We start from the raw sequence: 17,993 nt of genomic DNA, 5'->3' as shown, positions 1-17,993 counted from the left end.
CACTACATAACCCACCTTCCATTCTCTTCACATCATTAATTACAATACACAACACAGCTGTGATTACTACTCATTCTGAATCATTCCTATTGTTGCTAGATTGGAAGATTTGAGTGTGGAATACCCAACAACGTATCTAGCCTTTTATCATCCTTGGCTAATACCCCAGTGCTGAAGCATTCTGTGCCACTTGGAATACATCTTAAAAAATTTGGGTCACAAATTACATAGATTAAGATTTGCAGTAACATATGTTACTGCAAAATATTTGAATTTTTTTCTTTCTAATTCCATGCAATTGGACAAAATTGGGACATCATTCTTGATGTTTTGTGTTAAACAATGAAGAAATTATCATTGTTATGTGATGCCTCTACATTTCTCCATCTCACCACTTAATCCACCACACACACACACCACCACCACTAGTGCTTTTGTACGTAAATTGCGTATGTTCTCATGGCTCACTTCTGCATGCAGAATGAAAAAAACCCAAGTTTCTCGGGTTTTTTTATTCGGGAGGAAAAACCTTGCTACCTATGTATGAGATCAGCTAAATTAACTACAATTGAAAAAAAAAAAAAAAAATGCCATATAAAGATTCCTCTCATCATAACAAGAATCATACTTGGGGGCCTTTTCCAGTTGAAGGACTCAATGTGCTGTTGTGCATCTAGTCGTGCTAGGGTGGCATTTTCTTCTTTCTAAAAAAAAGGAACCTAATCAGGAGTAAAAGAATTATTTTCAAGAAAGCAAAAACTGCAATACAGATAAATATGAATACATACATTCAGCTTATGTAACTAGAAATATTTAATTGAACAACTTTAAAGTTGATCATAGCAGCACATATACCTTATTGACCTCAAAAACACAGTATAATGCCACATCTACTGGCATGAGAATAAACTATTTTTTACTCACTTGGCAGTCCATAAAAGCAAAGTGCAGTGCACATTGTTTCTTTCCTAGAAGGGCAGTTGTAGTTCAGAAATGAGTTAGAAGCAGATTGTTGATAAGGGGGTTGTTTATATGGAAATAAAAATAGAAGTATACTGGTGGTAGTGGTGGAGAAAATTAAGTGTGCCAAACTGATCTCTTACATAATATATAATTTGTCACTTGACTGAAAGTGTTGGAATGGATAGGGTTTTCACTTAGTAGGCTGAATTTGATATGAGTGAACTGTAACTAATGTTGGCACAGCGTGTAGGAAAATTTCATCCATTGCCACAGTACATTTCTGAAGCCAGTTATTTCACACTTAAATGTGTGCAATCTCAACTTCTCATGGTGCACCCTGTTAGGTATCTACTTGGATACCGAATGAATGAGGATGGGCTGGCAATTTAGGATTTAGCCAACCAAATTGTATTCTTATTGGCTTAAACCACAATATAAAGTGATGGTACAACATAATGGAATTTCATGCCAGCTGGGTGCATTGCCCTAGTTAAACAAGGTCCCCTATTGTTTTCACCAGGGAACCGAGGCGAGCAGTGAAAAGTCAGCTACTGGAGCAAATCCTAAAACACATCCCAACTCAATATCACCAGAGTTTAAGATCAGTATTGTCAACACAAAAAGCCTGAATAGCAAAGAAATGGAGCTAGCTTAGGAATTGGATAAGTACCAGATTGATATAATAGGGGTGACTGAAACAAAAAAGACAAAAACTGGTGAGATCATTCTGAGCAATAAATACAAAATGTTTTATTCAGGCAATGACAATCAAGGAAAAGGAGGAGTAGCCATAGTATTCAACATTAAATATGAGGCTAATCTTGATTAGCGGGCAGTCTCAAGTAGAGTGATGTGGGCAAACATCAGAATGGGGGACTGAACTCCATGGTGGACACAGGAAGTTAAAGAGGCAGTGAAAAAAAAGAAGAAAGCATATCAAAAGTTCCTGGCAAATAAGTCAGCTTGTGCTCTTAGAGAATACAGAGACAAATGTAAAAAAGCTAAACACTGTGTAAAACTAGCTAAACAAATGTCATGGGAAGACTTTTGCGAAGTCATGATTTTTAGCGAAGATGGTAATTTAAATATGGAAATAGACAACAGAATCAACAAAGCTGGTATGGTAAGAAGTAAACCAAATAAATTTATATAGAATAAGAGAGAAATTAGTCAAAACACTAAATTAGCAGTATACAAGACAGTGTTCAAACCAATTTTAACTTATGGATCTGAGTGCTGGTTTAGAAGTAAAACACTTGACCAAAGAATAGAGAAACACAGATATGAGAGTCCTGAGAAAGATTAAGGGCATGAACAGATAGCATCAATAGCAATATAATATTAAAAACGAGGATATTTGTTCTGTGCCAGGTTGCCAGGAAAAAGATCCAGAGGAAGACCAAGATATAGGTTGACTGATACGGTAAAAAGTGCTTTAGATGATAGAAATATAAGATCTGATAATATTGGAGTCTTGACAAGTAACAGATTGATTTGGAGGAAAATTGTAGATTAGAAGTTAGTAATGATGTAAATTTTTCATATACTACTATCATATCCTGTACACCCTTTGAGGTTACACATCAGGAATTTGATTATGATAATTTCACAGTTACCTCTGCCAAACTCGGTGTTTGTGCTTGCGTTTAAATTTTAAAGAAATACTGTAACGAGAAGTAAATTTGGGTTCATTTCACAAAAAACATTTTTTTTGTGAAATGTGTTATTGTTGATTGCCATATAACTGTATGTAATTAATGTTATTCAGAAGTAGAGAAAGAAGATGTAGTTTTTTTTTTGTTTTTTTTTCTGCAAATCTGCAAATTAATGATTTTTCATCTGTTACATTACACATCATGTGTCATTTTAATTTAGCATTCTTCTATGTAAGAAGTTATTATTAAAATATTTGAAAAAAAAATGGTACTGAATAATTAGCATTTGATTCTAGGAGGTATTTTTAAAATAATAAAGAAATTTGTGTGTATGATCCTATATCTCATGGAAACTTGCCTGCATGTTTGTAGTGTGCCAAACTGTTTTTTTCCCCAGCCAGACCTACTTGAAAATTTCCAAGTTATTTTGTGCTCACTATTAAATAATAACTAATTTAAGCACATTATTTCAGATGCAAAATTAACACAAATGAAATAAGGCATGGTCACAAGTATATAAATATTTAGCCAGAGCAGCTATTTCAAACGTGACCAATTTTTTTAAAGACCTTAAATTAATTGATTACATTAACATATGAATTTGGTCGCAGTTAATTTATGAATAAATGGCCATAAAGGAAACATTTATTATTATACTGAGATGTATATTATCTCCCATGGTTTATTCTTTGGTGTTTCTTCTGTATTGCAATAATTTCGCAATTGTATTGTATAAAATTAATTTTTTTCTAATATATTAATGCATAGAAATTCTGCACAAATGTTTTGATTAATGAAATGAAAATATTTGTTATGGTACTGCAAATTGTAATTTAAAATTATTTCATTTAAGAATTAGTTTATTATTAATAATTCTAGCATGGACATCAAGTAAAAAGTAAAGGATGTCAACTAAAACAAGATGCCTAAACTGTATAATTTGTATTGAAGCTATTGTGCAGCTTATGTTTATTGTTTTTCAGACAGAGACCATATGCACTTGTGTGGTGTGTGTGTGTGTGTGTGTGTGTGTGTGTGTGTGTATGTATGGGGGGGGTGAATAAGTGTAAACAGAATTAGAGGTGTTCATTCCTTTTGTTTAAAGTTATTAGCAATGAACATTTCACTTTCCGTCATTTCTTCTTCTTCGTGTAGCTTCCTCAGTGAGAGGGCACAGCACTATGCCTTTTCGGTTCTCTCTGTTGGTGGCTTTCCTTTTTGTTTCTGCATAGCCACATGATCCTGTCCATGATCTTATATCTTCAAGTCATGTCCTTCATTTTTTGTCTCCTGATTTTTTTCCTTCTAAAACTGTTAGTATCCTCTGTCCTGCTGAACCTCTCAGTACATGTCCTTCCAAACCAGTCTTTCTCTTGATCGTTTCCTGTAATAAAAATCTCTGTGTTCTCATTCTCTGTAGGACATCTGTATTTGTCACATGTTCTGTCCATGAGATTTTCAGAGCTCTCCTATAGCACCACATTTCAAAGGTCATTATCTGTTGCCTTATTCTCTTCTTGAATATCCAGGTCTCACTTCCATATGTGAAAATTGGCCACACTAATCACTCTTTTCTTTGTCTCGATACTCATAGAACTTCTGAGCAGATCTTTATTTTACCAGAGTGCATCTTTAGCTATGGCTGTTCTTATTTCTATTTCTTTATCTTGCTTTCCATCTGTAGTAAAGTAGGTGCCTAAATATTTGTATTCTATTGTATGTTCAATTTTCATATTGTTTATGAATATTTCTGGCTTGGATCTGCTTTCTTTTGAGATTTTCATAAATTTGGTCTTTGTTGTATTTATATCTAATTCAAATTCTTTACCTTCTTCAATTAGTAGCTGCAGTAATTTGATTAATTTGTTTCTGTTTTCTGCTATTAGAATGGTATCAGCAGCATATCTAAGATTGTTGTATATTATATCATTCATACTAATTCCTATTTTTTGTTTTTCAGTCTTTTTCATCACTGTCCCACTATACATATTGAATAAATTTGGTGAAAGATACAACCTTGTCTAACTCCTTTTTTTATTTTCACTACAGAAGCCTCAGAGTTAAACAGCTGCATTTTCTGTTTGGTGTAAATCATTTTTATAATCTTAAGCACATGATCTTCTACATCTGATTTATCTAATATATATTGAACATTTTATTATGTTTTACCCAGTCAAAAGCCTTCTGATAGTCTATGAAACATATGTAAATATTCCTGTATACTTGCATTTCAACTAAGATGTTATTCCCGACAAGGCAGGTATGAGAACACTGTCATGAGTTAGATTAGTTATGATGGAAATCCTCCAATTCTGTTAAGAAATTTCTAAACATCCACACTAATTCATTTCAAATGATTGAATTAGCAATTTTATTCCTCTAAAAACAAATAATACTAATTTCTGATTGTTAAAGAGGCAAATGTATACACTAAAAATTTGCAGTGAGTAAAATGGTTTCATGTATAACTTTGTATTTGTAAAACCAGACTACTCTCTTCTGGGTACTGTATTTCTTGAATATTTATACAAGTAAAATGCACACTGTCTTAATTAATTTTTCATAAAACCTATATTATTCAGCTTTCAAATAAAATTACATAATTCTGCTAAATGATTATCCATGCTAGAATTATTAATAATAATAAACTAATTCTTAAATGAAATAATTTTAGTGTACAAATGTTTATGACATATTTTATTGTAATAGTGTACAATACATTATTGTATTATTAAATGCCTGATAACATACAGGGTGTTCGGGATAAATTTGACATATTTATAATTAATTATATTTTTCCGTAAGTTACATGTATTAACACACACTTCTCTTCATTTAAAAGTTTGGACCCTTCTTCATTCATATACAAGATGTCAGAAAGGATGGATAGCTGGAACCCACCTGAATCATGGAAGAGAATAACTTGTATCATGATGATTCGTGCCCGCCATCAAAATAAGGATATTACGACTGCTGCCCAATGCTCCCTGAATACAGTAAAAACAATCAGGCATGAACTAGAGACTTGCAATGGTGACTACGAGGATGTAGCAAGAAGAAAGATCCCTAGCAGACGATCTGATTGCGTTCGTACAGCAGAATTCCTCGCAAATCTGCAGGAACAGGTGTTGAAGAACCCTGGCATTGGAATTCGGGCTTTGTTCGTGGAGTTGCTAACTGTAGTCAAGCCCTGGATAACAAGGGTAGCCAATGGTAGGCCGTATGTATGGCAGCAGGATTCGGCCCCTTGCCACACCTCTGGGAAAAGTCAAAAATGGTTGTCTGAAAATTTCTACGACTTCACCAGTCCAAATGTTTGGCCTCCAAACTCCCCAGACCTTAACCCCATGGATTATTTTGTATGGGGCGCAGTTGAAAAAGACACCAATCGCACTTCCAGTAATACAAAAGCCCAGTTAATGGATAAAATTAAAACAGTTTTTGCGGCCCTTCCCAGGGAGACTGTAGCATCAGCTTGTTCGAGGTTCCGAAGCAGAATTGAAGCTGTGATCGATGCTAATGGTGGTTATTTTGAGTAAATCTTGTTGATAGTATTGTAATTAACTCTGCCTGTAATGTTTTTTTGTCAATTCATTAAATTTAATAGATACAAAGAAGATTTTCTTTTTCCTTACGAAACTGTCAAATTTATCCCGAACACCCTGTAAAAGTGACCAGGAAAGGAATTTAATTACAAATCAAGATATATGCTGATTAACAGCATTGTATGCATCTAGCAAAATGATTTCGAAACCAAAAGCTAAGTGCTCTCCACATTTGTGTTTATTTATGGCACCAAATGATGAGTAAATCATTTCTGGAAAAAATGTTTCATTTCCAAGTGTTTTAAAAAATATATGCAGCCTAGGGATTTACAAAGTAATTGTAAATACAAATTTCTCATAGGAAGTTTACAGGAATGAAAGAGGATATAAGAAACAGGATATTTTTTTTTAAGTTCTGTAGTACACATATGTCAGAAATCGATGGTAAGCATTGATACTTCAATGTTGCATTATTATTTGCATTGCAAATTAATGAACCCAAAGTAGGTATAGCTAACAGAAGAATTACAATAAATACCATGACAACATAGCTGGTATTAGTAGGAAGAAGTTAACCAATATTTAGAAGAGATCCTTCTAAATAATAAGAGTAAGATGGTTTATTCATTCAACAGAGAGTAGTTATTGCTAGAATAGTATTATTTGGCATTAAACATAACCTTGAATGGAAGTCATTTTCAAATAAAGTAGAGGCAAACTGACTGAGATTATTTGTACCACTGAAGATTCCAATAAGGAAGTATACAAAATATCCAAGAATTACTCAAGGAAGTGATTGCAGATACCAATAGAGTTGTGCATGTATGCTTGTAAGAACATTCGTTAATCTAAGAGAAGGTGTCAAAGAATTACTCAAGGAAATGATTGCAGATACCGATAAAGTCGTGCAAGTATGCTTGTGAGAACATTCGTTAACACAGTTGACTCAGGATTTGTTTTTAGAGTATGTACTGTATATGTGATTTTGTTTTGCATAATTTTGCAATAAAAATAGTCCAACTGAAATGATCAATAAATTTTAATTGTAACCCAAAAAATCAAAGTTTAATTCCATCAAGTCAGGAAAGAATTATTATTAGCATTTTGAAAATCATTCAGCCAATAAAAATGGTAATTATAGAAAGTTATAGCAAAATAACTTTGATTAGTCAGTCTTTAACATAGGCTGATGCATAAAAATTACTGTACACCAGCATATCCACATGACTAATTAATTATTATTATTATTTTGTGACATCTGGGTCCAAAGCTTCATTCAAAGGGGATGGAAGGACACTATTCTACTTCACTATACACATCTCACTGTTTCTGCTACTACTTAATTCTCCAACTATACACAGTGGCATCTACTGTCTACCTCCCCCACCACCAACAACAACAACAACAATAACTTTTTGTCTATAAATTGCATATTTTCATGCCCAATTTGCCTGTATGTGGGATGAAAAACTTGAGTTTCCTAGGGGAAAAATCCTTTTTATGGGATGGGCTAACACACCTTCTGTTGAAAAAGCCCACATAAAGATTCCTCTCATTGGAACAAGAATCAAAATCAGGTCTTTTCCAATTGAAGGGTGCAATGTGCCATTGTTCTTCCAGTTGCACTACCTAGATGCTTGTATATTATACAGATTATTATAGACATAACAGACATAAACATTTACATATAATACAGTTCAAAATTGTTCAGTCTGAATTTTGATTTTGTCTATATTTTCAACATTTCTGTAAGAACAATTATGTTTATAACAAATTTATGGTATCAAAGAGCATTCCTGAATGGTAAACATCCGGGGGGGGGGGGGGGGGAGTATAAAAAATTTCAGCAAGTTTACAAATGGTTTACATGTTTTTGACTTCTCTACTCTAGATATATATAATTTTGTTTTCTATTACTATTATTATTACTTAACGCCTCCAGGGAGTCTAAAGACTCATCAAGGGCACCTGCTCTACAACTCTGTCTACACCACTCAATCCACCAACTGACCACAACTACATCAACGCCATCTACCGCTGACCACCACCACTAGTATTTTCACAGAAAATCACAAACATCCATGCCCACGGCGGGATTCAAACCCGCAGCCTTTTGGCTGGAGAGCAGATACATTAACTAAAATATACGTGCAGTATCTGCACGTATATTTTATGTTTTAACTATTTTCTAAATCTACCACTATAAATTGTCCAACTGAAACCAATCATTCTTTTAATTATGGAAACAAATTATGAGTTAATAGTAATAACTTTAATTTAATAGAAACCAAAATTTCACAATGCTAAAGATTATTATTATTATACGCACACCAACTCCATGGAGTCCAAAGACTCATCATGGGAGACCCAATCTATCCACACAATCTATCACACCTTTCCTTGAACACATTAACAGACAAAGCGCTCACAACTGACTGTCGCAACCCATTCCACTCATTCACAACTCGCCAAGCAAAAAATCTAGTCCTCGCATCCCTACCAATTACACCTTTATTCAACTTCCAGGGATGACCCCTTGTTCTGGTCCCTCTAGTCAAGTGCTGAAATATTTCCCCTGCATCTATCGTATAAAACCCTTTAAGCAACTTAAATGTTTCTATTATATCCCCTCTTTTTCTCCTATCAACCATTTCTGCAACAGATAATTCCAATGCCATTTTTTGTTTTATTAAACTGTTAGTGATCTATAACCGTATAGATTTCTCAGGACTCTTTTAGCTTGGTAGTAGTATTTTTTTTCCCCACCAGTCAGGCAGATAGCATTAATAGTTGAAAAATTAGTGACACTTCGGCATACTGTGTGGCCTGTTATGTAGCTTACCTCAGTGTGTGTTCCAAATGATGAACTTAATATCATAGTCAAAATTATTATTATTACATATTCAGTTGGATTCAGTAGACTCAACACAGGAGATCCAAACTATCAAAACAATATCTGTCATGCCTCTTCTTAATTCATTTGCAAACGAAGAACTCGCAACTGAGTCAGGCAATGCATTCCACTCATTCACCACCCTCCAAGCAAAAAATCTAGTTCTCACACCCTTGTTAACCACACTTTTCCTTAATTTCCAGGGATGACCTCTTGTTCTTCCATCACTATCACACAGCTGAAATATTTCTTACATCGTTCTTATAAAAGTTTATTTTTCACTTCTTCAGACTATAATAAATTTAGTTTAATCCTTTATCCAAGGCTTAATCCTTTATACTTGGATAAAGGATTAAACTAAATTTATTATAGTCTGACCAAGTGAAAAATAAACTTTCATTAAAAGGTGGCACACCGTTTAGCAGCTCCTATAGGAGGAGATGACCTTGCTAATGCTTCTGCCTTGGTATCTCCACTTGGGCCTGGCTCCCACTGAAGAGACCTCAATAAAGGTCGAAACTAGTCTGGGTAGGAGTCCTTCCCTTAATGCATAACATTATACATATCCGCAAGGAGATGTGTTTTGCATTATGGGAGATACTGAGATAGGAGTGTTGGTATCTTGCTCCACCTTTGCAAGGAGTCGCTCGGTGTTGTACCACTTTCTGAAGATAAATTTTTGGTGTTGTACCAGTCCTCAAGATACTTTCAGGCGCAAACTTTGTTTACACACACTTGGATAAAGGATTAAACTAAATTTATTACATTCTTATAAAAACCTTTTAGTAATTTAAATGTTTCTATCATATCCCCTCTTCTCTGCCTATCAACCAACCTCTGCTATCCACAAGCTCTCAATCTATCAATGTAGGGTGCATTTTTTGCATCACTTACCAACTTAGTCACTCTCCTCTGAACCCTCTCCACAACCTCCTCATCCAAGGAATCCAGGTAAATGTAGGTTTATATTAAAGTTAGTACTTTAACACCGTAGTTATCTCCATAATTTATCATGATGAATGCTGATAACCATGCAGTTATGAAACAAGTGAAACCAAAACTGAAATGACTCAGCATATGTCAAGAGATACTAAATACCAAATTTTTTTAACATCCATTCATTCAGTGTAGAATTATTAATATCAGTTTTAATTGCTTTACAAATAACAGTAATCCATTGAAACCAATATTAAATTATATTAAATGTGCTGATCTGGTTGACCATGTGATTAATGTACTTTCTCTCCAGTAAACAGGTTGTTGATTCAAATTCTACTGTGTGTTACTGATTGTCTTTAAGTGGTAGGCGATTTTCATTATTTGGAGTCAGATTACCAGTCTGGTTATTGGAGGGCTGAAGTGGAAAAATGTGCATTACATGTACATACACAGACTACCCCTGCTCTCATTTTGCTCCCCAGCACTGTCTCCTAAGCACATCTGCTGGAGAGTAAATGCTAGGCAATGTTTTGGGGATTTTGAGTGAAATGGAAGAAAGCCTTTATTAGTTAGGATTATTTCTTTTCTCTGATCAAAATTGGCATTTGGAATAGGGAAATTAAAATTAATCAGACACTTTTGAATGGAGGAGTACATGTTATGCCTCACATTTCCTTAATCCTTCAATCAGATATTTGCCAAATAAGACAAATGAGAAGTTGTATTGCTTTGATTGAAACCTATATTATTTTCTGAAGACACTAAAATGCGACATCATTTAACAAAATATAGAATAATTTATGCTCATATACTTCAAATGAATATGTCCTGTTTAAAAAAAAAATGTCCTACATACATGCCTTGGAAGGCATCAGTCTGTGGCAATCATGATTGAATTGTCTAAGCTATTGTTAGTATCATTAGAAACAATCGGATCCTTGGACAAAGAAATTCTTTGTCCAAGGGGAAAAAAACAACTGGATGACAGAATCAATATTAGAAGTTATGAAAGACGAAAAAAAGAAAATTGCACCACAGTATATAAAATACTCAGTAAAATGATAAAAAATGAATTCAGGAAGGCTAAAGACAAGTGGCTAAATGAAAAATTTAAAGAAATAGAAGAATTGGACAACAAACACAATAGTAAAGAAATGCATTAGTCAATCCAAGCTCTGACAAATAAAAAGAAGACTTTCAACCATAATCTTTGTGTAAAAGATCAAAATGGAAAAATACTAGTAGAAATGATAGATATCATAAAAAGATGGAAAGAATATGGAAAATAACTGTTTGACTCTGATCTCACAGACACACCAGCTATACAAAATATGTATGGTGAACTAATTACATACGAAGAAATAGAATGCACCATAAGTCAAATGAAAACTGGTAAAACACCAGGCCCTGATCAGATCCCTATCGAATTGTTGAAGAAATTAAATAACATTATTAATGATCTAAAGATTATTTTTAATAATATATATAATACAGGATACATCTCTGATGATCTAAGAAAATCCATCTTTGTCACTACCCCAAAATTCCAAGAACTTTTAGATGTTCAGAATATAGACTAATTAGTTAAATTTAAGTTTAACTAATGTTAAACTTAAATTTAAGTTATGAAATTATTACTGAGAATAATCCTAGAAAGAAGGCACTTTGTCAATAGAAATGGAAGACACTCAATCAGGATTTCAAAAAGACAAAGGTACAAGAGAAGGAATTTTCAATCCAAAAACATTATGCAAAAGAAGGCTCGATAACCAGAAAAGCATATATCTTTGTTTTATTGGTTACACCAAAGCATTAGATTCAATAGATCATAAGAATTTAATACATATCCTACAGAATAATGGTCTACAAGGAAAAGATCTATGTATAAATACAAATATATACTGGAATCAAATGGCCTCAATAAGATACAAAAATGCATATTCTAGCAGCTTTGAAATCAAAAAAGGAGTAAGACAAGGATATATCTTATCACCTTTATGGTATAATATATATAGTGAAAGGTTGGTCGATTGGTAAAGCCTCTGCTATTAATGGCTCATGCAAAACGTTAAGCAAGTTTGAGCGTAGTTAGTAGTTGGATGGGATTAAATCGTTCGATGCTGTTGACACACTCTCCCTCAATGAGTCTTTGGACTCCCTGGGGGTGTCGCATAATAATAATAATAAATTTTTAAAGATATAGCAGAATTGAAGGGTATAAAAGTCAAGGGTAGGAACTTCAACAACTTCGGATATGCAGATGATACGGTCCATAGTGCTGAATCTGAAGATCTTCAAAACTTAGTCACAGAAGCTTAGACATGGGATTAATTATTAATCTGAAGAAAACAAAGTGCATGATTATATCAAAAGAAACTAAATATAACTGTTGACCAAAAGAAAATTGAACAGGTTAAATCTTTTATATATTTGCAACAAATGTTTACAGAAGGAGGAAATTCCCTTGAAGAAATGAAAAGAAGAATAGAAAAAGCCTTTATTGATATTAAAACTGTTCTAACATCTAGAGACATTAACATAGACACAAGAATTGCTGTATCTGGTCAAGCCTTCTCTGAAATAGTGAAACTTAGACTTTAAATAAAGAAGCAGAGAAAAAATTAGAGGCTTTTGAAATGTGGACCATCAGAAGAATGTTGAAAATATGGACAGAGAAAATGAATAAATGAAGATGTTTTAAGGAAAGCCAAAGTGAAAAGAACATTAATGAAAATCATTAAAGAATGAAAACTTAAATATTTTGGACATCTAACTAGACAAGAAGGCATTCAGAAATTAATATTAGAAGGAAAACTGGATGGAAAAAGAGGGAGAGGTAATCCCAGGAGAATGTGGTTTGAAGACATTAAGGACTGGACCAGCTTGAATTACCACGTTGTAATAGGTTTCACGGTATGATAAGAACACAGATGGTTAAGAAAATAACTATTTATTAACTTAAAAGCTAATATTTCGCTGGTATTATATCCAGCATCTTCAGAGCACACAACACAAAGTTTGTTACAAATCCAAGACAACCACAATCCGATATAACAGTGGGGCTAGTATAAGTGATTGCAGCGTGCAACACAAGACTAAAGTCATAATATGGCGCCATCTAGGTAAAAAAAAAAAAAAAAAAAATTTCAAGTTTTGAAATAGTAGTCCAAATGATGGTCTTAGAAAGTTTGAAAAAATATAAATTAAAAAATAAAAGTAATAAATATTAATTTGGTCTTAGGATGACTGTCTCCCAAATCTTTGGTAGATTTATACAGCCATACTTGTTAAGGTTTGGAGTATGTTTTAAGGCTTCTGTTGCTTTCAGGAACAACCTCTCTGACTTGTAGAAGCATTTTTGCATTACTTTTGTTTCTTTCCAATTGATCCTGTGTGCAGGGGTATCCAAAGCATGGTCTGCCAGACCCGACTTACCATAGCGAAAGTGTCGGATATATTTTTTGTGTTCACTGAGGCAGATGTCCACATTTCTTCCTGTCTGTCCGTAGTAGGCTTGATGACAAGAACAGGGCACTTCATAGACACCTGGATGTGATAAAGGAGTGCATTTGTCCTTAGGTGAATAAGGTTTAAATACTGTGCATAGTTGGTGTTTGTTAAGCACCCTCGATATCTTTTCAGATGTGCCTTTAATGTATGGGATGGTGATGGGTTTGTTGTAGTCTTCTGTGGTAGATAGAGGGGATTTATGGGTAGCATTTAGTATGTTATCTATTTTATGGGGATTGTAACCATTGATTAAGAAAGTTTGACGTAGGTGAGAAAGTTCAGCAGTGAGAGCAATGTCATTGAAACAGATTGCTCTAGCTCTATGGGTTAGTGTTTTTAAGATACCATATTGTTGAGAAGGGTGATGGTGTGATTGTTTGTGTAAGTATCTCCCTGTATGTGTGGGTTTTCTATAAACCGAAAATGATAAGGAACCTTCTGGAAGACGTGTGATCAGTGTGTCTAAGAAGGGCAGGCAGTCATTGGCTTCTAGTTCCATTGTAAAGTGGATTTTAGGGTGCTGGCTATTTAGATGCACTAAAAATGTATTCATTGTGTCTGGGCCATGTGGCCAAATAGCAAGCACATCGTCAACATAGCGTAGCCAGAGACTAGGTTTGAGAGTGGCTGTATTGATAGCTAATTTTTCCAGATGTTCTATGTAGAAGTTGGCTAAGGGGGGAGAAAGGGGGGAACCCATAGCTGTCCCATATAATTGTTTGTATATTTTCCCTTTCCATGCAAAATAACCTGCCTGTACTGTGAATTTAAATAGCTGAAATATATCTGGGGGAAATTGTGAATTTAGTAAGTTAAGTGTTTCAATCAGTGGCACATTAGTGAATAATGAGGTGATATCAAAACTCACCATTAGGTCTGAACTATTTAAGGTGTGGTTTTCTAAAATACTTTTTAGGTGGGTAGAATTTTTAACAAAAGAGGGAGAATTGTTTGTGTAAGTGGTTAGTAATTTTGCTAAATGTTTAGCTAGTTTATATGTAGGACTGTTTATACTATCTACAATAGGACGCAAAGGTGTGCCTTGTTTGTGTATTTTAGGAGCACCATATATTCTGGGTGCTTTAGCGTGCATGGGTTTGAGTTTTTTGACAATTTCTTTAGGCCAGGAAGTGATTTTGTTCAGTAACTTGCACACCTTATTCTTTTGTGAGTTGGTAGGATCTCGATCTATGATTTGATATGTAGACCGGTCTCGGAGCAGTGCATGCATTTTGCTTTCATATTCTGTTGTATCCATTACTACAGTGGCGTTTCCTTTGTCTGATTTGGTTATTGTAATGTGGTTATTATTGCGTAGTTCTTTTAGAGCTATTATTTCTTTATGTGGGATATTATTTTTGGGAGGCTTAGAATGGATAAGGATATTGGCTACGTCTAACCTAATATTATTGGCTATGGCTGGAGGCAAGTGGTAAATCCCACGTTCAACGGAAGCCATTATTTTGGTTTTAGGCACATCTTTTGGAGTAACGGCAAAATTGTATCTAAGACTTAATGCACTCGTGGCCTCTTTGGATAAGGTTGTCGATGATAGGTTCACAACGATGCCATCTTGATGAAATTGCGGCCGCTGTATAACATTGCGTTGCTGGAGGATTTCAAATTTTTTCAGGTGTCGATTTTTAACTTTAGCAAATTCTTTATTGGCTGTAGAGTCACTGTTACACCGGATTGTGGTTGTCTTGCATTTGTAACAAACTTTGTGTTGTGTGCTCTGAAGATGCTGGATATAATACCAGCGAAATATTAGCTTTTAAGTTAATAAATAGTTATTTTCTTAACCATCTGTGTTCTTATCATACCGTGAAATCTATTACAACATGTCTGACGAACACATAACCCTATCCACGCGTATTGAATTACCACAAATGTTCCAGAGCAGCAAAAGAAAGAAAAAAAGTTCCCTGACATGGTTGCCAACCTCCTTCTAGGGGCTGACACTTAAAGAATTGCAATTACTAAGTATACTCCTGAAGAATTTTAAAAAACAAAATATTGAACTGACAAAATATTCTCTGACATCCATATAAGAGCTAAATCAGTTCTGCAAGATTTGCTTGAGGGTAACCATAAAATCACAATCCCTTAATTATTAAATCACCAATACATTGATTTGATAATAAAACATAGCTAGCTGAAGTTTATCATAAAAATGATATTGACACCAATATTAGACTGCTGTATTCACGTACAAGAAAGATTTAACTAAAAATAAAGAAATTATTCAGTCATTAGTATTTTAATTCCTGGTCACAATGAAGACATCAAATGTGGATCCAGAATAAAGATTTTATTTTAAAAATATGCTGTAGATTTGGAGAACTATAATACAGCTACTTCACAGGTGCATTTGGACGGCCATAACATTGCTACTTTATAAGAAGCAAAAGTTTAAAGTTTTAGAAACATCCTTCCTAAATCAGCAACATATTATTTAAAATGCTACAAAAGAGAGATATTTCCTAATACTCACATTCTGATGAAAATATTGGCTACTCTACAAGTCTCAGCTTTCCCTCCAGAAAGATCACTTTCACTTGTTATATTTCAGTCATATTGTTGATTTTCATATCAAATTTATCACAACAGCTATTCAGTTTAGTCGGGGAATCTTGCAGACTAGTACTGGATTTGTTTGGATGTATAACATCATCTGCATAATGTAAAAAGCTAAAATTAACATCTAAAATGAAGATAAGTTTAATACTACTTCCCTTCATAACGTAATCCATTTAGATGTTTGAAATACAATCTTTACACCATACAAAAACCTGGTATGAAAGGAAATTTAAAGAAGCCTGCAAAATTCTGATAAACCACCCAAATATCAACAACAATGGAGGCATGAACATTCCAAGAATCTGGATGGCACACATTCAGCCTACCTAATACATACGATCCAGCATAAGTCAGGACTCTAGCCAACTTCTAGCTAGTATTAGAAACCATTCCATACCAACTTTTTTTTAATCATATTGTAAATATATGTATGTATATATATATGTAATTAATTTTTTAACTTGGGGATACTGTATATTAGGGTTACCAAGTAATTTTATAACCTTCGTTATTTAACTCCTAATCCCAAGTATGCAAATAATTAAGTTTGCGCCTGAAACATAGTTCAAGTCTAAAGATGGTACAACACCAGGGCAACACATTGTAAAGGTGGGTAAAGCTCTGATCACTATTCTTAGTATTTTCCCATAATATAAAGCACATCTCACTAAAAGATGTATACTGCAATACATAATAGGGTGGGGTCACTATCCAGACCGGTTTCAATCTTCTTTGAGGTCTCTTCAGTGAGTAGCTAGACCCTAAATACCAAGCTTTAGTAACACAGAGCCTTATCAACTTTACCTATAGAAGTTGCTACAAGGTGTTTTTATTTTTAATAAGAATCTCTGGAGGAGATATAGATGTAATTAATTTTTTAACTTGGGGATACTGTATATTAGGGTTATCAAGTAATTTTATAAGCTTGATTATTTAACTCCTAATCCCAAGTATGCAAACAATTGTATACATATATATATACACATAGACTTGTTGTTGTGCCCATTGTAATTCTACAACCAACAGATAATATTAATAATAGGACTCTAGCATTAATGTATATTCTATTTTATTTATTTATTTTATTTTTATTTTTTTTTTTTTTTTCACTAGAGGTCAGGCCAACAATTGTTGTAACGGTTGGTCAGTAACTTTAACAAACCAGATAGATTATAGTGTAGCTTGTTCTCTGTATATAGTGCATATGCTCCAGAAGATGACCTTGATATAAAGGTCAAAACGTCGAATGTAGAGTTTAGTTATATTAAACTAAAGTTTTACTCAAACACGGTAGTTGTCTTCATAATTTTCAAAAATGTACTCGGATCAGCTTAAAAGAAAGGAAAAAATATAATTATATTGTGAATTTAAAATATTAATAATAATAATACATGTTAAATGTGAAAAATTTGTACATAAATGTAGAATGTATAGTCATCAGATTGATGTTTAACACTTATATAAAATTACTAGTTTATTAAAATATTAAAATTAGAATATGATACAATGGTTTCATTTTTTCTCAAATTGCCAAGATTTATTGTTTAAGCATGCTTATTTAATTACTCTGCTTAAAAAAACTCAGAAAATGCATAGTCTAATAGTGAGATATCAGTCTGACTATTGATATTAGTTTCTTTAGAAAATTATAATTTGTGAATTTTTCATATGAAGAATTTTTGTATTTATTTGAATTCTAATCAAATTCCTAGAAAGCAAAGCCTTGGAATGTCCATAAACATTCTATTCTACTAGAAATTAGTAGATCCCCAGTAAAAGATGGCAACACTCTCTCTCTCTCACTCTATCTCTCATAAACCCATGGGGGATTATGTGATATCAAATTGAAGTTCAAGTGTGGAAGCAGAGAATTGCAAACCACGAAACTGAATCAAGCTTCATCTCTTG

General features: G+C 33.6%; 1 protein-coding gene across 1 annotated transcript in view; it reads left to right on the top strand.

Moving 5' to 3' along the window:
- ATP8A (ATPase phospholipid transporting 8A1) overlaps positions 1-17,993 on the top strand; it is a 1,088,708-nt gene that overhangs the window by 903,091 nt on the left and 167,624 nt on the right. The gene's annotated exons all lie outside the window — the stretch shown is intronic.

This window comes from Typopeltis vanoorti, chromosome 16, assembly GCF_054136105.1.
Source record: "Typopeltis vanoorti isolate ZY-2024b chromosome 16, IOZ_Tvanoo_1.0, whole genome shotgun sequence".
NCBI lineage: Eukaryota > Metazoa > Arthropoda > Arachnida > Uropygi > Thelyphonidae > Typopeltis > Typopeltis vanoorti.
The sequence above is the reverse complement of the archived record's forward strand: the minus strand, read 5'-3'. Positions and strand labels throughout refer to the sequence as shown.